Raw genomic sequence first — 25,329 nt, 5'->3', positions numbered from 1 at the left:
CAGTCCATCATTACTTTGAAAGTTTCTTCAAGTGCAGTCGCAAAATGATCAAGGGCTATGATGCAACTGGTCATGAAGACCACCACAGGAATGGAAGACCCAGAGTTACTTCTGCTGCAGAGGATAAGTTCATTAGAGTTACCAGCCTCAGAAATTGCAGCCCAAATAAATGCTTCACAGAGTTCAAGTAACAGACACATCTCAACATCAACTGTTCAGAGGAGACTGTGTGAATCAGGCCATCATGGTCGAATTGCTGCAAATAAACCACTACTAAAGGACACCAATAATAAGAAGAGACTTGCTTGGACCAAGAAACACGAGTAATGGACATTAGACCGGTGGACATTTGTCCTTTGGCCTGGAGTCCAAATTTGAGATTTTGGGTTCCAACCGCTTTGTCTTTGTGAGACGCGGTGTGGGTGAACGGATGATCTACTTATGTGTAGTTCCCACCGTAAAGCATGGTGGAGGAGGTGTTATGGTGTGGGGGTGCTTTGCTGGTGACACTATCTGTGATTTACTGTGACACACACTTAACCAGCATGGCTACCACAGCATTCTGTAGCGATACACCATCTCATATGGTTTGGGCTTAGTGGGACTATCATTTGTTTTTCAACAGGACAATGACCAAACACACCTCCAGGCTGTGTAAATGCTATTTGACCAAGAAGGAGAGTGATGGAGTGCTGCATCAGATTACCTGACCTCCACAATCCCCCGACCTCAACCAAATTGAGATGGTTTGGGATGAGTAGGACCGCAGAGTGAAGGAAAATCAGCCAACAAGTGCTCAGCATATGTGGGAACTCCTTCAAGACTGTTGGAAAAGCATTCCAGGTGAAGCTGGTTGAGAGAATGCCAAGAGTGTGCAAAACTGTCATCAAGGCAAAGGGTGGCTATTTGAAGAATCTCAAATATAAAATATATTTTGATTTGTTTAACACTATTTGGTTACTACATGAATCAATATGTGTTATTTCATAATTTTGATGTCTTCACTATTATTCTACAATGTAGAAAATAGTAAAAATAAAGACAAACCCTTGAATGAGTAGGTGTTCTAAAACTGACCGGTAGTGTATACCAAATATGTATAAAAACACTATCTTGGTCCAACTTTCTCTGCCTTTCCTTGCTTTTCTACAGCCAACATTTTTATCCTCAATTTATTTTTCATCAGTCAATTATGACTTTCCTCAATTTGCATGTGTGATTTGAAAGTACAACATGTTGTGTTTTGCCCATGTCATGTTGCTAAGATAATCACAGAACACGTTATACATTACAGTTGTTTGATGCAGGGGTCATCTTTGATAACAACAATTTAGAAGTATTTGACAAAGCAAAATAGTTATTTTCCTTGCCACAGAGCCATGCCTGACAAAACATCATTAGCTAAATAGAAAACACATTTTGATCAGTTTGAAATGTCCCTTGCACAGTTTGACAGCAGTAGCCTAGTTATAGGCTTTGACAGCAGATAATTAGGCTACTCCAAATGAGGTCAATGAACCAAAGCAGTTTCACAGAACACGAAAAAGTGTCCAAGAAGTTTTCCAATAACAAATAGCTCATGAAGCACGGCTGTGTGTGTGTTTCTCATAGTTGAGGCAGCTGAATGGATGCCTTTTGTCCTGCTGGCAGACACACTCTGCTCTGACTTCTTGTTTACCGGCTGGGGCTCTGAGGGGATTTCCTCTGTGTGGGGAAAAAATAACCCCCAAACCTACACCATCATAGAGGCTTTTTATCGAAACTGTTTTGAAGTGTTGTCAATGTGGCACATACCTTATGAGTAGGCACACACACACACACACACACACACACACACACACACACACACACACACACACACACACACAAAACACACACACACACACACACTCCTTCTTCTTCTTTGTCCATCCAAAGTTGATCATGACCATGACATGATTTATTGGAATGAGTCTGGGGTACGGTGAGTGCGTAGATGGCTGATTAGGCCTATCTGAGCCCTTGACACTCTTTGGCACACTGACATGATATCTTGGTAACAGCCTTTTGAGGGACCACTCTATTGATACGGGTCTTGTGCTCAGGGGTGTCAATTGGGTATAGCAAAGTATGGCAGTCACAATACCCTAGCTCAACACCAACAATTAAAAATAGGCTACTAAAATGTTTTCTATCCCGATTAAAAGGCAAATGCAGCAACGATAGCTGCGGAAAGATGTTTGGGGGTGGGGGTGCTGTGATTTTTTAATTTACCCTTACAAAAAAAGTTTGAACTCAGTAATTGCAGAATAACTGTCGACTTGGGTGAATGAAGTTACATCAGCCAATGGTTGAAGTCAATTTTGGTTGTTTTTTTTGCAGTTCTTTAAATTGCATTTTTGAGTTTTTAAATTGAGTATAAATGCAGACAATTCCTTGTCTCTTTGCTATACCCTAGGTTTAGCTGAAATGACGCCCCTTCTTGCGCTGTTGTCTCTTTACTATCAAGAAAGAAGAGCTAATGGTTTGCTATACTGTATATTGTAAATAATTACCTGACATAACTCAAGACTATGTTCATGGGTATCATCTAGCCATTTTTCTGCATCATCATAGACTCATCGTAGGTATTAAATAGACTCATAGTAGGTATTCGGCTACTGATCATTTTAGCTATGATCATTCTAGCTATAATGATAGAATATCAATGATATAATATAGAGTTATACTTACATTTGGTAGATACAAATCAAGTTGTTTCTGCCGACAGTAAACTGAAAAAATATCCACTTGCATTTTAAGTTGAAAATTAAATTAAAGGCAAATAAAATAAGTGTGATTCTCAATTATATCATCATGATCCCGTATATAACTTTCAACACAGTTCCAGAAAACGTGGCGTTTTGCATGTTGAGTGACAATTGCACATTCCTTGATATAACTGCAAAGCACACATTGAACTCTAAAACCGGGAAAAGGCAAACGAGGTTATGGCATAGAGATAGATAGAGGACTCATCTTTATATATGTGCCATTATAGCGTCTGTGACGCCATGCGTGGCGCCATTGAGGGAATCTCCATTTTGAAGTAGTCAGTTTCTTCTTCACGATTTGCTTATCCCTCCTTATGACCCCGTTGGACATGACTCCAACAGGGTCACCAGGAGGCACCAGCCAATAAAGTTGGAAGTCCCACCCAGTTGACAACATTAAAATTGTGGAAGTCCTCAATGGCGCTTCCCATGCTAAAATAGTATTTTGGCAACTAGAGGCCTCTATCATTCTTTATGGGTTACGGTATAAAATTTAGTCGGCTTTAGGACCCAAGTGGAATTCGGATGTCGTTCAGACATAAGGCTCGGTTGGTTTAATGTGAGAACGACTAGACTTCGAGAGCACGAGGATACTTTAACCAACAATACGCATGGACATATCTGCTGATAAATTGTCAGAGTCTAAACAATGACCCGGAATAACGTTTGAGTTGATCAAGGTAAAGTTCTGTTTAAATTATTATTTTTGTTTCAGTCATGCCAGAAATGGTAGTTCCCATTGTAGTCAGTGGGATGCGGATATCTTCTTCACCCAATCTGCTCTGCTAGCCTAGAACTGTCAAAACGAGACAAAATATAATATTGGTAGGCCAACATAGCCTACTGTGTGTAACATATAGTTAGTTGTGTGGCACATTGCCTATTTCCACAATAACGCAGGTTATTACATTTGTGACATATGTCTGAAGAGTTAAATTTTTTTGCTGTAAAATCGTTTATTTTTTATTTGGCTGTCGCGCAAGGTGTTCGGGAAGCTAAAGGCAATATGTACTCTGTCATTAATTGTTATGTTATGAGTAAATTGGTTTTATGCCGATTGACTTCATTTGGCTACAGCAAGGACTGTAGTAAATCAGCCGTGTTTTAGTTCACACGTTCCCCCCGCATCTTTTTGTTAACTTGTGAAGCTCAGCCTATTTAGTGTCTTGTAACTATTTAGTGTCTTGTAATTTAGATGAAATGGTTGTTTGTTAAATTATTTTATTGACACCATAAACCTGAAATAACAGAGGGACTTGATGGTTGTTCCATTGATAGATTTTCTACATTGTAGCCTAACCATAGAGGAACCTGCGTATTATTATTGTTCAGTAGGCTAACACGTGTGATACTGGAACCAGAATCTGGGTTTATAGCAATGTCTACTGTAAACCCAGATTATGGTTCAACTGTAACAACCGTCTACTTTTTTTTGCATTAGTGTAGAAACATTGTATCCACATATACTGTATCTACCCTGAAAGATTGGCGTTAACATTGTATTAAAATATACATATTTTATTACAGAATTCATTTAATGAAAAGCAACCATCTAGCCCTTATTCATGACTCCAATTACATTGGGCCGTTGGACGTTCGCTTTAACCTTGTGAGGGAAATGGGCCGACGCTGCCCAAATGATATTCTGTCTAAACGCAAATATGCCTCGCACAGATTTGGAACTAAACTTTCATATGAACTAAAAATAAATAAAAAATCGAAGACAAAAGAAACACTTGCTCTACGCAGTTTAGCTAAATTGCACCCGGCTGTGTTTTGAGTAACCTGCTTCCAACCGGAAATGCAATGGTCCAATTGAAATGTGCATGTAAAGTGAGAGCATGTCTTACCTCGGCTGGAGGCTGTGTTAAAGCCGGGTGAAACTTTGCTAAACTGCATACAGTATGTATGTATTTTGTATTTGAAAGATTATTTCTCGCTGGTATGAAAGTTAAGTTCCATAGGTTTCCAAAACCATATCGCAAGCGAGGATTATTAACGTTTCTAAACGTTAAAACAGAGCGTCGGTATTGTAGTTCTCATGGAGCCAGCTGTGGTCCATACCTTCATCTGAGAACCCAAAAGGGGAGACGGCTGTAAGCCCCCTTGGGTTTTGGAGAGTTATAAATGACCCATCATTCTGCATTGTAGTGTTTTTCACAATGCTGAACTTGATATCACATCTTTGTGTCATAGATTTGTCATGACATGCCATTTACAAAATATACACTAAAAGTATGTGGACACCTGCTCTTCGAACATCTCATTCCAAAATCATGGGCATTAATATGGAGTTGGTCCCCCCTTTGCTGCTATAACAGCCTCCACTCTTCTGTGAAGGCTTTCCACTAGATGTTGGGACATTGCTGCAGAAACTTACTTCCATTCACCCGCGAGTGTTAATGAGGTCGGGCACTGATGTTGGGCGATTAGGCCTGGCTCGCAGTCGGCATTCCAATTCATCCCAAAGGTGTTCGATAGGGTTGAGGTCAGAGCTCTGTGCAGGCCAGTCAAGTTCTTCCACACCGATCTCGACAAACCATTTCTGTATGGACCTCGTTTTGTGCACGGGGGCGTTGTCATGCTGAAACAGGAAAGGGCCTTCCCCAAACTGTCGCCACAAAGTTGGAAGCACAGAATCATCTTGAATGTCATTGTATGCTGTAGCGTTAAGATTTCCTTACACTGGAACCATTATTCCTCCTCCACCAAACTTTACAGTTGGCACTATGCATTCGGGCAGGTAGCGTTCTCCTGACATCTGCCAAACTCGTCTGTCAGACTGCCAAATGTTGAAGCGTGATTCATCACTCCAGAGAACGCGTTTCCTCTGCTCCAGAGTCCAATGACGGTGAGCTTTACACCACTCCAGCCGACGCTTGGCAATGCGCATGATGATCTTAGGCTTGTGTGCGGCTGCTCGGCCATGGAAACCCATTTCAATAAGCTCCCGACAAACAGTTTTTGTGCCGACGTTGCTTCCAGAGGCAGTTCGGAACTCGGTAGTGAGTGTTGCAAACCGAGGACAGATGATTTTTATGCGCTTCGGCGGTCCCGTTCTGTGAGCTTGTGAGGCCTACCACTTCGCAGCTTAGCTGTTGTTGCTCCTAGACGTTTCCACTTCACAATAACAGCACTTACAGTTGACCGGGCAGCTCTAGCAGGGTAGAAAGTTGACTAACTGATTTGTTGGAAAGGTGGCATCCTATGACGGTGCCACGTTGAAAGTCACTGAGCTGTTCAGTAAGGCCATTCTACTGCCAATGTTTGTCTATGGAGATTGCATGGCGGTGTGCTCGATTTTATACACCTATCAGCAATGGGTGTGGCTGAAATAGCCGAATCCATACTTTTGTGTGTATGTTATGTTAAACTGTCAGATTTTATAATCACCAGGAAAAATAATGATTTAGTTATTTAAAAAAAATTGTTTTACTCCATCTTACTTGGAGAACACAATATAGAATGTTTAGGAAATATAGATAGTACGATTGTGTTTTTGTTATAGTATTTAAAAACAAAATGTGATGGGCAGAGGCTACAATTCATTTTCAATCTTCAGGAATAATTGAACGGAAATTATGCCTACAGCAAAAATACCTCTCAAAACACTACAAATATATCACATCAAAATGGCCTTCATAAGGACTGTAAAATCCTTACACTGGCAAAGTGACCGGTGAAAATGTAGCTGGGCTTTCCTCTGGTACCCAACTAAGCATCTTTCGATACCAAAGTCAAAACCAAGGGCAGAGTTATCGTGAGAAAAATAAGTAACTCGCAGTGTTTTTCTCTTGTCCTCTCACACAACCTCTATCTCCTCTTAGGCAGGCTCCTCAAATCTGGCGTGTGTGGATTATCTTGAGAGCGGGGGAGCACACACTAACAAGGAGGTCAGACAGGATTCAAGGCAGATTTGTGGTGATGCCAGTGTGGGTACCACTGAAAGGAAGGGGCAACATATTGAGGTTAAAACATACAAGATGCCATGCAAATAATCCATTGCAGTAGAACAGTTCTCTACTAAATGCCAATATCATGGTCAATACCCTCATTTCTTGCTAAACATGGCAGATAATTAATTTTGAAGCCAAAAATTAGATGGTTAGGAACATCTCGCATATGTGTGTGCCTGAGGTTGTTTTGAGTCTCACATCCCAGTTCATTGCCTAGACAGATAAGGTCTGGAAGAAATGTCTGATCATGGCATCTCAAGGGTTTATGAATGAGCTAGCCACAACCACTTTATAACAGCCACCTGCTTGCAACCCATAGTTAGTGTCTTTTGAACTCTTTCCCAGGCCAACCCAGTTGTTATACCCAGTATCCCTCAATTGAGCTGAGTGTACTTTATACACTGAGTATACCAAACAGGAACACCTTTCTAACATGGGCCAGCGTCCACAGGGACGCTGGCCCATGTTGACTCCAATGCATCCCATAGTTGTGTCAAGTTGGCTGGATGTCCTTTGGGTGGTGGACCATTCTTGATACACACGGGAAACTGTTTCGTGTGAAAAACCCAGCAGCGTTGCAGTTCTTGACACAAACTGCTGCGCCTGGTACCTACTACCATACCCTGTTCAAAGGCGCTTAAATCTTTTGTCTTGCCCATTCACCCTCTGAATGGCACACATACACAATCTGTCTTGATTGTCTCAAGGCAAAAAAATCCTTCTTTAACATGCCTCCTCCCCTTAATCTACACTGATTTGAAGTGGATTTAACAAGTGACATCAATAAGAGATCATAGCTGGATTCATCTGGTCAGTCTGTCATGGAAAGAGGTGTTCTTAATGTTTTGTATACTTGGTGAATGCTCATGTTTTACAGAATATTCATCTTCTAAAGAGGGAAAATATGCTGTACACTAATTGTATTAAAAGCCATCTTCACTAGTGATGGGTAAAAAAAAAAAATATTCAGTTACATATTGCAATATATTTGAATGATATAGATATTTGACTCCCTTGTATTTGTGTATATACAGTACCAGTCAAAAGTGGTCCTCTGTAGCTCAACTGGTAGAGCACGGCGCTTGAAACGCCAAGGTAGTGGGTTCGAGCCCCGGGACCACCCATACACAAAAAAATGTATGCATGCATGACTGTAAGTCGCTTTGGATAAAAGCGTCTGCTAAATGGCATATTATTATTATATTATTATTATTATTATAAAAGTTTGGACACACCTACTCATTCCAGATTTTCTTTATTTTTACTATTTTCTACATTGTAGAAACCACACGGGGGGACCTAGTGAATGACCTGCAGAGAGCTGGGACCAAAGTAACAAAGCCTACCATCAGTAACAAACTATGCCGCCAGGGACTCAAATCCTGCAGTGCCAGACGTGTCCCCCTGCTTAAGCCAGTACATGTCCAGGCCCGTCTGAAGTTTGCTAGAGTGCATTTGGATGATCCAGAAGAGGATTGGGAGAATGTCATATGGTCAGATGAAACCAAAATTGAACTTTTTGGTAAAAACTCAACTCGTCGTGTTTGGAGGACAAAGAATGCTGAGTTGCATCCAAAGAACACCATACCTACTGTGAAGCATGCGGGTGGAAACATCATGCTTTGGGGCTGTTTTTCTGCAAAGGGACCAGGACGACTGATCCGTGTAAAGGAAAGAATGAATGGGGCCATGTATCGTGAGATTTTGAGTGAAAACCTCCTTCCATCAGCAAGGGCATTGAAGATGAAACGTGGCTGGGTCTTTCAGCATGACAATGATCCCAAACACACCGCCCGGGCAACGAAGGAGTGGCTTCGTAAGAAGCATTTCAAGGTCCTGGAGTGGCCTAGCCAGTCTCCAGATCTCAACCCCATAGAAAATCTTTGGAGGGAGTTGAAAGTCCGTGTTGCCCAGCGACAGCCCCAAAACATCACTGCTCTAGAGGAGATCTGCATGGAGGAATGGGCCAAAATACCAGCAACAGTGTGTGAAAACCTTGTGAAGACTTACAGAAAACGTTTGACCTGTGTCATTGCCAACAAAGGGTATATAACAAAGTATTGAGAAACTTTTGTTATTGACCAAATACTTATTTTCCACCATAATTTGCAAATAAATTCATAAAAAATCCTACAATGTGATTTTCTGGAGATTTTTTTTCTCCATTTTGTCTGTCATAGTTGACGTGTACCTATGATGAAAATTACAGGCCTCATCTTTTTAAGTGGGAGAACTTGCACAATTGGTGGCTGACTAAATACTTTTCCCCCCACTGTATAGTGAGCAATATGTTTGGAACATCAAATCGCAGTATTGAATCACAATACATATAGTATCATGAGAATCGCAGTACATATCGTATCGGCACCTAAGTCTTGTGATAATATCGTATTGTGAGGTCCCTGGCAATTCCCAGTCGTAATCTTCACGGGCTCAGAAAAATGTGGCGGCTCACTCAAGGTGGTCCATTCGATGGTGGGGGATGGTGGTTGCTTAGTTACTTAACATAAAACAAACAACACTCTAAAAGCTATAATTCAGAGGCGAGCCACCCTGTCCGGAGTCATTAGAAATCAAGGGATGGATCTGGAAATGAGTTTATATTTCGGTCCTGTAAATGCTCCGTCTATACCCCTCCCACACTCATTGTTCCCTTTTCGCTCAGCCTGTTCCGAACATTAGTGATTTAATGCAAAGATTTGACAGCCTGCTGAACGTGAACGATTTAACAAAGGATATTGACAGCCTCTTTCAAACAACTCTCAACGGAAATTACCTCCACACTCATTACATTATTTACTTTTGTCACATTTTTGTATCAATTGAATCTGAAGAATGATTCTCAGTTGCATTTGTGCCTGACATGATTGGAAACCACACCGAGAACATCGGAAAAGTTGATACTCTTAACACGACACAGGGTTGGGGGTCTTAGTTAGAATACTGTGTAATAGATGGTAAGGGATCATCAGCATGCATGGTCAGTGAACGCCTGGTTGGTAACTGAACAGAACGTTAACCAAAATAGTAGGTCTAGTATGGACTCTTTCATTTGCATAATTTCACCCATTTGGTGGAATGTACCTAGGGAACTCTACCTGTTAGGAACTGTACCTGGCAGAAACAGCTGCTACATGGATGAGTCGTTAGGACTGAGGGTGATTCCACCCAAAATACCTCTCAGCCTTTGCACTGTACACACTGGATCAGGCACAGCATCTACCATCTGCAGATTCTGTGTGTGTAATACATTTTTATTTGTCACATGCTTCGTAAACAACAGGTGTAGACTAAGTTTATTTTTCAACGATGCAGAGTTAAAGATCAAAGTAAAAAAAAAAAAATGAAATAGTGACGAGATATAAATGCAAAGTAAATAAATAACAATGAGGAGTAAAAATAACATTGCTATATAGATGGAGTACCAGTACTGAGTTGATGTGCAGGGGTATGAGGTAATTGAGGTAGCTATGTACATACAGTGAGGGGAAAAAAGTATTTGATCCCCTGCTGATTTTGTACGTTTGCCCACAGATAAAGAAATGATCAGTCTATAATTTTAATGGTAGGTTTATTTGAACAGTGAGAGACAGAATAACAACAAAAAAATCCAGAAAAACGCATGTCAAAAATCTTACACTGCTCAAAGAAATAAAGGGAACACTTAAACAACACATCCTAGATCTGAATGAATGAAATAATCTTATTAAATACTTTTTTCTTTACATAGTTGAATGTGCTGACAACAAAATCACACAAAAATTATCAATGGAAATCAAATTTATCAACCCATGGAGGTCTGGATTTGGAGTCACCCTCAAAATTAAAGTGGAAAACCACACTACAGGCTGATCCAACTTTGATGTAATGTCCTTAAAACAAGTCAAAATGAGGCTCAGTAGTGTGTGTGGCCTTCACGTGCCTGTATGACCTCCCTACAACGCCTGGGCATGCTCCTGATGAGGTGGCGGATGGTGTCCTGAGGGATCTCCTCCCAGACCTGGACTAAAGCATCCGCCAACTCCTGGACAGTCTGTGGTGCAACGTGGCGTTGGTGGATGGAGCGAGACATGATGTCCCAGATGTGCTCAATTGGATTCAGGTCTGGGGAACGGGCGGGCCAGTCCATAGCATCAATGCCTTCCTCTTGCAGGAACTACTGACACACTCCAGCCACATGAGGTCTAGCATTGTCTTGCATTAGGAGGAACCCAGGGCCAACCGCACCAGCATATGGTCTCACAAGGGGTCTGAGGATCTCATCTCGGTACCTAATGGCAGTCAGGCTACCTCTGGCGAGCACATGGAGGGCTGTGTGGCCCCCCAAAGAAATGCCACCCCACACCATGACTGACCCACCGCCAAACCGGTCATGCTGGAGGATGTTGCAGGCAGCAGAACGTTCTCCACGGCGTCTCCAGACTCTGTCACGTCTGTCACATGTGCTCAGTGTGAACCTGCTTTCATCTGTGAAGAGCACAGGGCGCCAGTGGCGAATTTGCCAATCTTGGTGTTCTCTGGCAAATGCCAAACGTCCTGCACGGTGTTGGGCTGTAAGCACAACCCCCCACCTGTGGACGTCGGGCCCTCATACCACCCTCATGGAGTCTGTTTCTGACCGTTTGAGCAGACACATGCACATTTGTGGCCTGCTGGAGGTCATTTTGCAGGGCTCTGGCAGTGCTCCTCCTGCTCCTCCTTGCAAAAAGGCGGAGGTAGCGGTCCTGCTGCTGGGTTGTTGCCCTCCTACGGCCTCCTCCACATCTCCTGATGTACTGACCTGTCTCCTGGTAGCGCCTCCATGCTCTGGACACTACGCTGACAGACACAGCAAACCTTCTTGCCACAGCTCGGATTGATGTGCCATCCTGGATGAGCTGCACTACCTGAGCCACTTGTGTGGGTTGTAGACTCTGTCTCATGCTACCACTAGAGTGAAAGCACCGCCAGCTTTCAAAAGTGACCAAAACATCAGCCAGGAAGCATAGGAACTGAGAAGTGGTCTGTGGTCACCACCTGCAAAACCAGTCCTTTATTGGGGGTGTCTTGCTAATTGCCTATAATTTCCACCTCTTGTCTATTCCATTTGCACAACAGCATGTGAAATGTATTGTCAATCAGTGTTGCTTCCTAAGTGGACTAGGCAACAGGATAGATAATAGACAGTAGCAGCAGCGGGTAGCCATTTGATTGGCTATTTAGCAGTTTTATGGCTTGGTGGGTAGAAGCTGTTCAGGGTCCTGTTGGTTCTAGACTTGGTGCACTGGTACTTCCTTGCTGTGTTTGCATGTGCATGGTATAAGGGTAAATCCTTTTGAATTCAATTACCTTTTGACAGCACCCCTTTTTGATTTGAACGAAACCTTCCATAAATACAGTATTTGCCCATTGTAGAAGTGCCCAGAAAGTGACTTTTTGGACTTGAACGCCAAAACATTCATGCGACAAAAGTGACCCATTTTGCATACCCGACCATACCATGAGACATCCATGTCTTCATCACTGGAAAAGATAAATGGTTGAGATTTATATCATTTAAAAGCTTACAAACAGGCAAGGGTGTAACTTTGTGTCGGGGTCAAATCCCTTCTAGGGGGATCTGGTGACATGCCCCCACCCCACCTAGGAGATTTATTTTTTAAAGAAATAGCTGGTAAATGGTTGTTTCTGGTGAATTTTGAAGGGAAAATGCATCCAAAACATTCCTGATAAATTGGTCAATATAGCCTAACCACAACTGAAATTCCAATTTAAGTATTACTTTAAACTGTTGGTCAAAGTTTTTTTTCCTACTGAATACAGCCCTGTTGACTTTTCTACTCCAAAATTAATGAAAAGAAAATGACACCATTAAAAGAGAGATTCCCCGTCTAAAAATGAGCCTAACGACATATTGCTCCATATTATCAGGCTGGTGTGTTATTTAGTAATAGGCATTATCACCTGTAGCTCAACTGATACAGCATAGTGACTATAAATAAATATGCTGAAGCATGGTGTTGTCCATCTGAATTTGAGCTTATCATTACCTAAATCAGTGCTTCCCAATCTTTTTTAGTCAAGGGGGAACACATTTTCTCAATTGAAATTAACTATAAAAGTGGTTCTGGAAGTATTCTTAGGGTGATTATTATGTTGCATCAACATAAGTGCTTTCCCCTCACAATTTTGGCATTCAAATTGTTTTTCTTAACATCAATAAGGAGGATAGGTTGCTGCTGCTGGTCAGTCTGTGAGACAGGCAGGCTGCCTCTGACTGGGGAGAGAAACCGGCTTGTTTGAGCCTACTGCCTGAGGTTCAGAGAAACAGCCCTTCTCTAATTCTGTAGCCTACCAGAAACCAGTTGTTTATAATACTAGTCTTCGAACTCTCAAAATTGAGCCCAATTTAACCGTTACCAATTATCACTCGTTTTGAGAAATCGCACTCATGCTAGATGCGCATCTCCTCACATCGCGATAGAAACATTCTCAATTATATAGAATGCTATTTTTCTCATTCTTATTTTTGCTTATGAATTTACAATGTTAACTTGTAACAAATAAAGTACAGTCACATTTATCTCACATAATTAAGAGTTTGTAACGGAGCAGGAGAGAGAGGCGCTATTGCTCCGTTCTCCTTACAAGCCTTGCGCAATTTATTTTTTTCCTTCACAAAACCACGGCCTCTGAGGACCGGGCCAAACCAAAAGCATAATTGGCTGCCGGGGGAGAACCAATATTAAAATTAGGAATTGAGTTGTACTGTGTAGTGTAAAGCCACCGAAAGCCATTAGCTACTGTGGGAAAATAATTTATAATCCATCAAATTCCCTGCAAGTTACGAACCTGCAAACAGGGTTGTCAAACTGTTTTGTAATTTCTGGATTTTTTAAAATTGTATTTTTATGAACATTGTCATTTATTTAAACCTTTTAACTTGTAAACTCAGATTTTTTTCCATATTTGCATATGTTGTAGATTAGACCCTCTTTAACATCTAAGGTTTTTGTGCTGTGCCCCCCATCGGTTGAGACACATGCTCTTGTTTTGGCCGATAAATATACTAAAATGGAAATAAAATGTAAACTTTCAAATGGTACCACAAGGAGGTCCATAGATCAGAGAATGTTGACTTGAATGGGATATCTGTTTTTAAATGGAACTGTCAATCGCCCATAGGAAACCTATTGGAATCCACAGCAATATAGATAATAGAATAGACATGACCCATTTTAAGTTGACATTTGACGGTGGGTGGACCGGCAATCCAATTAGAAGGTAAAATGCATTACGGCAGACATCCTGACTTCGAAGAGGTCTTCTCACAAAACCGACTGTCCAGACTGACCCGTTGGAACTATAAACTAACATGAAGGTGTCCGTTGATCTGCTCTACGACGCACACAAGCTTCAGCTTAGTTGTCTGAAGGTAACCCAGGACCGGGTTGTGCAAATTGCAAAACTTGAATAGGGGGTAAAATTAGCCAAAAATAACGTGATCAAAAAGACATGCTTGTTCCCTTGCGAACTCAACATGGCTTTGTGATTCTGTCTTTCGTAATTAGATTTTCTTTTTAGCAGCTTTAAGTGTCATAATCGGAACTCTGGTCAAGAGATAAAGGGGCGTACACTTTCTGAGCTTTTCCCACAAGCACTTTGGAGGAGCAGTGACTAAATATCTCGCTGCCATTTTAGGGATGTGGCAATCCGCTCAGAGTAAAATATACATCCACCTCTTTTTCATTTAAAAGGCGGTACAAGCCGGTTTTTCAGACCAAGATCAAAATCTGAGGGTGCAGGATGGCCTGACTGGATTGTGTTTCCAGATCTATCGCTCTTAGTTGAACGGCATGTTCTTGTCTGGCTGCACGTTCTTGTTTGGCTGCACGCTCATCTTGTTTCCCTGTGCTCCAACTCTAATTTCTGTTGCTCCAATATCTCCTCACATTCTCTTCCCCTGTCCTTGTACTCAAGCTCTAATTTCTGTTGTTCAAGCTAAAATGTGTTGCTCTAACTTTGCCTTTAGTTCGAACTCCCTTACTTGCACATCTACGGGATGTTCTCTACCCGTAGTGCCCTTTTCATCAGCCTCTCTCCGAGAAGATTTCCCCCTCCACCAGAACAGTACCGATCAACTCTTTGACTATTGCTTTTGGCTCGCCAGATGCCACTTTGATGTCATAATGCTTTGTAATGATGAGCAGATTCACCTTTGTACATATCTAGCATCTCCCATGTAGGGTTTTTCACAAATGCTTCCAACTTAGAGTCCATGGCTTTGTTTTTATTTTATTAGCCTGTGTGTTTATGCAACTTTCAAAATGATTGCACCAATCTTATAACCCCTCAAGGTCGATGTCGGTGACAAACTCTACCGTAAAAGTGTATTTTGAACACTCAAATATCTGGGCACAGCAGAGCTTTAGAGTAGGTGACTAGAGCGACTACCATACTCATGGGAAACAAAATCCTGGTCTAGCCCCAATTTTGTTATGTTCCCCAGCAAGAAAACCAAATAATGTCGCTCAAACCAAAGCGGGAACTAACAGTCACTGACAACAACCAAAACAAAACAGGTGGGGTGATAGGAGGGGTTCTGAAAGACACTCATGGGGGTGTCCACTGAAAGTTGACCAGCAACAACAACTGGAACCTAAAAGACCCACCATGAGTGCCCATTTCATTTGCCCAAGAGGAGGCAAACAAAAGAAAAACCCACAACTTAGACAGGAAGCAAACCAAAAAGTGGAACAAAACGAAAACAGGGAAGATCCGATAAAGGATTGTTTGTCTAGAAATCAAAATGGGGAGAGCCAACTAAAGGTGTGAACCCTCCACATCTCTCAAGACAACTGGAGCACTGGGCCAGCTGCTCTTAAATATCACCTGTGCCAACACAGGTGAAACCTCCTTCCGACTAACGAGATGGATAACCCAGCATAGGTGGAACACATACTGACTAATGAGGTGACACCTTCCCCAAAACATTAAAAACATATTTTCACTTTGTCATTATGGGGTATTGTTTGTAGATGGGTGAGAGAAAAAAATCTACACGGAACAAGAATATAAATGCAACAATTTCAAAGATTTTACTGAGTTACAGTTCATAAGTAAATCTGTCAATTGAAATAAATTAATTAGGCCCTAATCGATGGATTTCACATGACTGGGAATACAGATATGCATCCTGTTGGTCACAGATACCTTTAAAAAAGAAAGGACGTGGATCAGAAAACCAGTCAGTATCTGGTGTGACCACCATTTTCCTCATGCAGCGCGACACATCTCCTTCGCATAGAGTTGATCAGGCTGTTGATTGTGGCCTGTGGAATGTTGTCCCGCTCCTCTTAAATGGGTGTGCAAAGTTGCTGGATATTGGCGTGAACTGGAACACAAGGTTGTACACGTCGATCCAGAGCATCCCAAACATGCTCAATGGGTGACATGTCTGAGTATGCAGGCCATGGAAGAACTGGGACATTTTCAGCTTCCAGGAATTGTGTGCAGATCCTTGCGACATGGAGCCTTGCATTATCAAGCTGAAACGTGAGGTGATGGCAGCGGATGAATGGCATGACAATTTGCCTCAGGATCTCACCACAGTATCTCTGTGCATTCAAATTGCCATCGATTTAAAATGCATTTGTGTTCGTTGTCCATAGCTTATGCCTGCCCATACCATAACCATGGGACACTCTGTTCACAATGTTGACATCAGCAAACTGCTCGCCCACACGACGCCACGTCTGCCATCTGCCCGGTACAGTGGAAACCGGGATTCATCTGTGAAGAGCACACTTCTCCAGCGTGCCAGTGGCCATCGAAGGTGATCATTTTCCCACTGAAGTCTGTTACGACGCCGAACTGCGGTCCGGTCAAGACCTTGGTGAGGATGACGAGCATGCAGATGCGCTTCCCTGAAATTGTTTGATAGTTTGTGCAGAAATTCTTTGGTTGTGCAAATCCAGTTTCATCACCTGTCTGGGTGGCTGGTTTCAGTCGATCCTGCAGGTGAAGAAGCTGGATGTGGAGGGCTGGCGTGGTTACACGTGGTCTGCAGTTGTGAAGCCGGTTGGATGTATTGCCAAATTCTCTAAAATGACGTTGGAGGCGACTTGTGGTAGAGAAATGAACATTTTAATTCTCTGGCAACAGCCCTGGTGGACATTCCTGCAGTCAGCATGCCAATTGCAAGCTCCCTCAACTTGAGACGTGTGACAACTGCACATTTTAGAGTGGCCTGTTACTGTCCCCAGCAGAAGGTACACCTGTGTATAATCATGTTTAATCATCTTGATATGCCACACCTGTCAGGTGGATGGATTATCTTGGCAAAGGAGAAATGATCACTAACAGGGATGTAAACATATTTCTGGAATCTTTTATTTCAGCTCATGAAACATGGGACCAACATGTTGCGTTTAATATATTTTTTCAGTGTGTTTAATCAATTTTGAATTCAGGCTGTAACACAATGTGGAATAAATTGAGGGGTATGAATATATTATAAAGTCACTGTAGGACTGACACTTCAAAACCTTGATCCTTATGATTTAGTTTTTCTGTTATTCAATGCGTTTCTATGGGCTATAGCGGTCAAGGCCAAATTCAATGTTTCATCAAATCATTTTATTTTATATATATATTTTTGTGTACCTACAGGGGTCCTAACATTCTAAATCAAATGGCTAAATGATCAATTTGATGACCGTCTTAAAACAATTCCATATGTTAGTTTAGTAGATATTGAAATGTAAGCACTTAGACCTAAAATGCACTATGAAGAAATGGCTCCACCATTTCCTGGTTGCTAACATTCTAGTAGTTTGCCTAATTTAAGTTTGTGACAAAACAAGCAGGTATAGTGTAGAGAATCATTGTGCCATCTAAACTGCTGTGAAAAATATTTTCCATAACCCAAAAATATTTTGAAGCTAGTGTACAAAACCGAAAGTAAAAGACGCAAAAACAAAACTTAGGAACTGGAAGCATAGAAATAGCACGCACAGAACATATCTACCGCTTCTTAGACTTGCTTTCAATGAGTGACAGATCTATAACACACATTTTTATGTGAATTTGGACGGATAGCCCAAAAAGTTACATTTTGCAGCTTTAAGAGTTCAAAAACGTTTTTTTCAAGAAATAATAGTTTAACTTTGTTTGTAAGCTTTTAAGTTATATCAAACTCAACCGTTTATATTTTCCAGTGATGAAGACATGGATGTCTCATGGTATGGTGGGGTATGTAAAATGGGTCAACTTTGAACACCTTTTAATCTCCTGACTATGTTGGCATTCAGGTCCAAAAAGTAACTTTCTAACCACTTCTTCCATGGGCAAACATGTATGGAACGTTTTGTTTAAATCAAAAGGGATGCTGTCAAAAACTGATTGAATTCAAATGGATTTACCCATAAATGAACAGGTAGTGAAAACAGAACTGCACAGAAATGCTTTTTGTCACGTTGACTGAAGTCTTTGACAACACTGCGGGTTTCTGATGACACAATGTCATCACAATGCCTGCTAACATCCCTTTCAAATGGCCAACACCTCCTGTACTTTGAAAGGCGCGTGAGTGCTGTGCCGCCACTGGGATGAACCCATTGAACCATATTCATCATAACACCCTGCTACACAGAGCTCTCTGCAGCAAGCCACATGTTAGTGAATGCTAAGCCATGTTCACTGGCATGCCCCAAATCCCAGCTGTGGATGCATAAGGATGCAGCTGCGTGGCATGTAGAAGAGTCCATCCTCTAACCCCCCCTCTCTTTTCTTGCTGCCTTTTATACACTCCCTCCCTCTTGTCTGCAGCAGCTTTTCTGGCTGTCTGACTCTGGGGCGTGTTGTGCACACTTCACCATGAGCGAGGGCACATATGTTGAACTAGACGGGTGGGAGGGGCGGTGCTGGTGGCATCCCTAAGCGGCCTCTTTCCCTCTTTTCCCCTCCACCCTCATCTCCCTCCCTCTCTATCGGTCTTCCTCTCTTTCTTCATCCTTCTCTCCTCCCCTCCCTCTCTGGCTTGGCCACGTGACCAGCTGTGAGGGCGTTGGGTTCATTTGAGTGCTGCTGTGTGTGTGTGAGTGTGTGTGTGTTTGAGGGAGCGAGTGTTTTGGCCACGGGCCAAGTCCCATTTTCCCCCGTGGGCGGGCGGGCGAAATGCTCTGGGCTGCAGCAGTGTGCCTGAACCAGGAGGGGATGTCAGTGTGAGAGCCCAAGGGGGGTGTGTGTGTGTGTGTGTGTTGCAAGTAGGAGCCATTCTTGTGTGATTTTTGGTATGGTAGCACTGGGTTTTGTGTGTTTGCATGACATGACCAGTTGTATCAGAGTGTGATGGTGTTATTGTGAGAAAGATTAGTTTACTGCACATGTGATCCCATGTGTTGGACTGCATGCTTTAGCTTGCAGCTTACTTGGTGTCCACAGGTGTGAGAGGAGTGAGTGTTTTTTTTGTTTTTGTTACATGTTTTGTATGTCTGAGGGGATGCTGGCAATTCCACGGTAACGGAATTGCGCTGAACCTCCGATTTTTCACTTTAAAGTTTAACAAACCATACAACTCTATGCACAAGGACTACTTTTAACAATTTTATACTGAAACATTTACAAAAATATATTTACTGGAACTGTGCAGATGCAAAGTTTGGTAACAGAATTTTTGTGTCCACTGTTTCCAAAAAACGTTATTGAATATCTGCTCCAAATTAAGATTCAACGATGTCTGTAGAAAGAATGTTGTCAGCTATGACATGACACACTGACTTTAAAAAAGTATATATTGGTTGCTGAACTACAGTAAGTGAAGTGGATTTACACCTGGTAATGGAATTTCATCATGGGTGCCTGATCTGTACTATACAGAAATGCATAATTATGGATACGAATATAATTCTCTTCATGGTGATGTATCCTAAATAGGTACACAAAGGTATAAATATGCAATCTCCTCCTTTGCATATTTGGGTATTATTCTACTCACTGGCTATTATTTTTATGAGATTTGCCCCCAAACAAGACGAAATTTGATTGGACTGGACCAAATCTGAACCAGTCATAGACGTCTGTTTTCATAAGTTTGGACATCAAAGTACAGTACATTAGTAGTGTACTCAAATCTATTGTGCTCTACTGTGTACTGACCTATACTCTACTTTTCTTTACTAAACTCCACTCTACTGTACTGAACTATACTTTACTTTTATTTACCTTACTGTGCTGTCCAATCTTGTGAACCCATCTGTGGTTTGTGACTACTATGATTTCCCATTGTAGCCAATTCAATTGCAGAAATTCTGTTACCGATTTTTGGGGAATTCCATTACCGATTTGGAACCAACCATAGACGTCTTTTAATACTTTTTTGTTCACGGGAATGCTGTTCTCTTTCAGTGCATTCCAAGGAGCCATGTGGGTGTGTGTGTGTGTGGCAAGGAAGGGGAAAGAGCGGGGTATTCTGGGGGCAGCATGTTTTTTCCTTGGACTTGGTCTACCTTTTACCGCCTCTGTTCTCATTGGCTAGTCCCAGTCAATAGGGCCCTCACTGTACCCCCCAGTTCCTTTTGAAGTTATCATCACCGGATAATTTCAAGGCAATTCCTATGGTCTGCCTATAGGTCCGTCTGAGATTCATTACACTGTACAGCCCATTCTGGGTGGAAAAAATGATATATGCCACTTGGTGGCAAAACCCTTGTTGGCAATCACAGAAGTCAGACGTTTCTTGTAGTTTGCCACCAGGTTTGCACACGTCTCAGGAGGGATTTTGTCCCACTCCTCTTTGCAGATCTTCTCCAAGTCATTAAGGTTTCGAGGCTGACGTTTGGCAACTCGAACCTTCAGCTCCCTCCACAGATTTTCTATGGGATTAAGGTCTGGAGACTGGCTAGGCCACTCCAGGACCTTAATGTGCTTCTTCTTGAGCCACTCCTTTGTTGCCTTGGCCTTGTGTTTTGGGTCATTTTCATGCTGGAACACCCAACTACGACCCATTTTCAATGCCCTGGCTGAGGGAAGGAGGTTCTCACCCAAGATTTGATGGTACATGGCCCCGTCCATCGTCCCTTTGATGCGGTGAAGTTGTCCTGTCCCCTTAGCAGAAAAACACCCCCAAAGCATAATGTTTCCACCTCCAACACCTCCATGTGTTCTTGGGGTCATAGGCAGCATTCCTCCTCCTCCAAACACGGCGAGTTGAGTTGATGCCAAAGAGCTCCATTTTGGTCTCATCTGACCACAACACTTTCACCCAGTTCTCCTCTGAATCATTCAGATGTTCATTGGCAAACTTCAGACGGCCCTGTATATGTGCTTTCTTGAGCAGGGGGACCTTGCGGGCGCTGCAGGATCTCAGTCCTTCACAGCGTAGTGTGTTACCAATTGTTTTCTTGGTGACTATGGTCCCAGCTGCCTTGAGATCATTGACAAGATCCTCCCTTGTAGTTCTGGGCTGATTCCTCACCGTTCTCATGATCATTGCAACTCCACGAGGTGAGATCTTGCATGGAGCCCCAGGCCGAGGGAGATTGACAGTTCTTTTGTGTTTCTTCCATTTGCGAATAATCACACCAACTGTTGTCACCTTCTCACCAAGCTGCTTGGCGATGGTCTTGTAGCCCATTCCAGCCTTGTGTATGTCTACAATCTTGTCCCTGAACCTACCATTAAAATTATAGACTGATCATTTCTTTGTCAGTGGGCAAACGTACAAAATCAGCAGGGGATCAAATACTTTTTTCCCTCACTGTACATAGGTCTGTGATGATACCAGTATCGCAATATTTTTTCCATTGCTAAAATAAACGCGAAGCAGATCACTCTTTGGTCCTTTAAAAACCTGCTTTATGTAAAATATTGTGTGCTATAGCTTGGAAAATAAATGTGATTCTGGATGACATCACACTGCTGTAGTCTGACCTTTTTTAGTATGGCTCGCTGAGTTGGGACATCCTATGGAAATGTGCGTTTATGTTAATGGGCAGCTTCCCACCGAGTCTAAGCAATGAACAATTATTATTGCATTCTCCCCCCTTCCTGGCTCCCTCTCCTCTCCTCACCTAAACCTCTACTTAGTCCCGTCAGCATTCTTCCTCTGCTGTGTAGCATGAGTGTTTAACACTGGGGCTCCATGTGCTGCAAAGCAATAAAGGTCACTGCAAGGTCATAGAGAGTGTCTGTGACTTCCTGCTTGCCTCAATGCAGACAAAACATGCCACATTTTCACCTCTTTGGGAGCACTGTATGACCTCCCTGGTAAACCAAACTAACTCCCCCGGGAGACATTACATTCACACAACCGCTTGACCCTTTGTACTGCACAGATCAAAGGCCATCCCAGGGCTACAGTAGATTTCCAACACCAAACGCAAAAGTTATGACGGAAATGATACCATGTGTAAATGTTTTACATTTTGCAGTTCACCCTTTGTTGTTTATTAGTGTGGGCTAACTAGGTAGATTATTATATTTATTGACTGGCCAAGTGCAACCAACTGACTATGATTACATGCGCCTTTGTGTTAAAGTAACTGCCCAGTGAAAATCTCTTAAGTTTTATATTCTGTTAACCCAGATAATGTTGTTGACTCGTCCTATACTCGTGTTTGTGGCCAAAGCATAACAAAGAAAACACTTAACCCCACCTCAAACTTCTCAAATACAAAAAAAATAATAATAATCTTGCCATTTCCTCATAGAACATGTCATCTCCCTGTGAGGATCAGCGGTCTAGAGGAGGATGAGCTGGCCAATCAGCGGCCTGTATTAATATTTTTAATGACCTGTATATGCCCATACCATTCTGTTGTTGGGTTACGCCCACACCATTCCAACACAGAAAAGCTGCTTTTTAACATACCTAATTACAATTTTTTTGGAAGGAAAACTATTTCACTCATTGTCATTAATTAAAGGTCAAATTTCATAGATATCGGGAAACATTGGGCAGTTACTTTAAAACAAACTTGCTTGCAACCAGAAACCCACTAGAATAAACCAGCAGATCATTTTATCTTGTTTGCTTGAATTAGTTACACATTTTAGATCAGGGATATATTTTATTTTCCCCTCCTTGATAAAGAATTACCATACTGTATTAATGCAAGTTGTTGTTAATAGAACTTACACCAACATGAGTTTTTCGTTCATAAAATGTGTAGGGTAAATTGCAACAGATTTGCCGTTATAAACGAGTATTGTTAAATCTGTGCTTAGTCTGCTCTATAAGTAGGTTTAATACAGTGGGGAAAAAAAGTATTTAGTCAGCCACCAATTGTGCAAGTTCTCCCACTTAAAAAGATGAGAGAGGCCTGTAATTTTCATCATAGGTACACGTCAACTATGACAGACAAATTGAGAAAAAAAAATCCAGAAAATCACATTGTAGGATTTTTAATTAATTAATTTGCTAATTATGGTGGAAAATAAGTATTTGGTCACCTACAAGCTGGCTCTCACAGACCTGTAACTTCTTCTTTAAGAGGCTCCCCTGTCCTCCACTCGTTACCTGTATTAATGGCACCTGTTTGAACTTGTTATCAGTATAAAAGACACCTGTCCACAACCTCAAACAGTCACACTCCAAACTCCACTATGGCCAAGACCAAAGAGCTGTCAAAGGACACCAGAAACAAAATTGTAGATCTGCACCAGGCTGGGAAGACTGAATCTGCAATAGGTAAGCAGCTTGGTTTGAAGAAATCAACTGTGGGAGCAATTATTAGGAAATGGAAGACATACAAGACCACTGATAATCTCTCTCTATCTGGGGCTCCACGCAAGATCTCACCCCGTGGGGTCAAAATGGGGCAAAAATCCCAGAACCACACGGGGGGACCTAGTGAATGACCTGCAGAGAGCTGGGACCAAAGTAACAAAGCCTACCATCAGTAACACACTACGCCGCCAGGGACTCAAATCCTGCAGTGCAAGACGTGTCCCCCTGCTTAAGCCCCCAGGCCCGTCTGAAGTTTGCTAGAGTGCATTTGGATGATCCAGAAGAGGATTGGGAGAATGTCATATGGTCAGATGAAACCAAAATAGAACTTTTTGGTAAAAACTCAACTCGTCGTGTTTGGAGGACAAAGAATGCTGAGATGCATCCAAAGAACACCATACCTACTGTGAAGCATGGGGGTGGAAACATCATGCTTTGGGGCTGTTTTTCTGCAAAGGGACCAGGACGACTGATCCGTGTAAAGGAAAGAATGAATGGGGCCATGTATCGTGAGATTTTGAGTGAAAACATCCTTCCATCAGCAAGGGCATTGAAGATGAAACGTGGCTGGGTCTTTCAGCATGACAATGATCCCAAACACACCGCCCGGGCAACGAAGGAGTGGCTTCGTAAGAAGCATTTCAAGGTCCTGGAGTGGCCTAGCCAGTCTCCAGATCTCAACCCCATAGAAAATCTTTGGAGGGAGTTGAAAGTCCATGTTGCCCAGCAACAGCCCCAAAACATCACTGCTCTAGAGGAGATCTGCATGGAGGAATGGGCCAAAATACCAGCAACAGTGTGTGAAAACCTTGTGAAGACTTACAGAAAACGTTTGACCGGTGTCATTGCCAACAAAGGGTATATAACAAAGTATTGAGAAACTTTTGTTATTGACCAAATACTTATTTTCCACCATAATTTGCAAATAAATTCATTAAAAATCCTACAATGTGATTTTCTGGATTTTTTTTTCTCATTTTGTCTGTCATAGTTGATGTGTACCTATGATAAATTACAGGCCTCTCTCATCTATTTAAGTGGGAGAACTTGCACAATTGGTGGCTGACTAAATACTTTTTTTCCCCACTGTATATACCGACGATCATGAGGATGAAAATGTCTTAAGATTTTGAGAACAGTTTTAATGCACCTTGGCATATATTATCTGTGTCTTGAACTCTATTGGAGGGATGCAACACCATTCTTCCACAATAAATTCCATTAAATTGCTGTTTTATTGATGGTGGTGGAAAACGCATTCTCAGCCGCCGGTCCAGAATCTCCCATAAGTGTTCGATTGGGTTGCGATCTGGTGACCTGCGAGACGCACCCTTTAAACCAACTATGCTCCTTTAAGACCCCTCTTTCAAAGTCACTGAGATCTCTTTTAGCCATGGTAGCCAAAATAATGGGGCAACTGGGCAATTTTTATAAATGACCCTAAGAATGTTAATTGCTTAATTAATTCAGGGGTCACACCTGTGTGGAAGCACCTGCTTTAAATATACACTAAATATACAAAAGTATGTGAACACCCCTTCAAATTAGTGGATTCGGCTATTTCAGCCACACCCGTTGCTGACAGGTGTATGAAAGGTGCACAAACATTGGCAGTAGAATGGCCTTGCTGAAGAGCTCAGTGACTTTCAACGTGGCACCGTCATAGGATGCCACCTTTCCAACAAGTCAGTTCGTCAAATTTCTGCCCTGCTAGAGCTGCCCCGGTCAACTGCAGGTGCTGTTATTGTGAAGTGGAAACGTCTAGGGGCAACAACGGCACAGCCGCAAAGTAGTAGGCCACACAAGCGCACAGAACTGGACCGCAGAGTACTGAAGCGCATAGCGCGTAAAAACCGTCGGTCCTCAGTTGCAA

General features: G+C 42.2%; 1 protein-coding gene across 2 annotated transcripts in view; it reads left to right on the top strand.

The window, feature by feature from the left end:
• Positions 1 to 3,339: 3,339 nt before the first annotated feature.
• The window catches only part of LOC121548848 (RAC-alpha serine/threonine-protein kinase-like), a 63,067-nt gene continuing 41,077 nt past the window's right edge, over positions 3,340 to 25,329 (top strand). For both annotated transcript variants that reach the window (XM_045210230.1, XM_045210229.1), the window contains exon 1: positions 3,340 to 3,472. The gene's annotated coding sequence lies outside the window, so the exon portion shown is untranslated. The remainder of the gene's footprint in view (positions 3,473 to 25,329) is intronic.

The sequence above is a fragment of the Coregonus clupeaformis genome, chromosome 33 (genome assembly GCF_020615455.1).
Source record: "Coregonus clupeaformis isolate EN_2021a chromosome 33, ASM2061545v1, whole genome shotgun sequence".
NCBI classification, from domain to species: Eukaryota; Metazoa; Chordata; class Actinopteri; order Salmoniformes; family Salmonidae; genus Coregonus; species Coregonus clupeaformis.
This window is presented reverse-complemented; position numbering and strand designations above follow the sequence as displayed.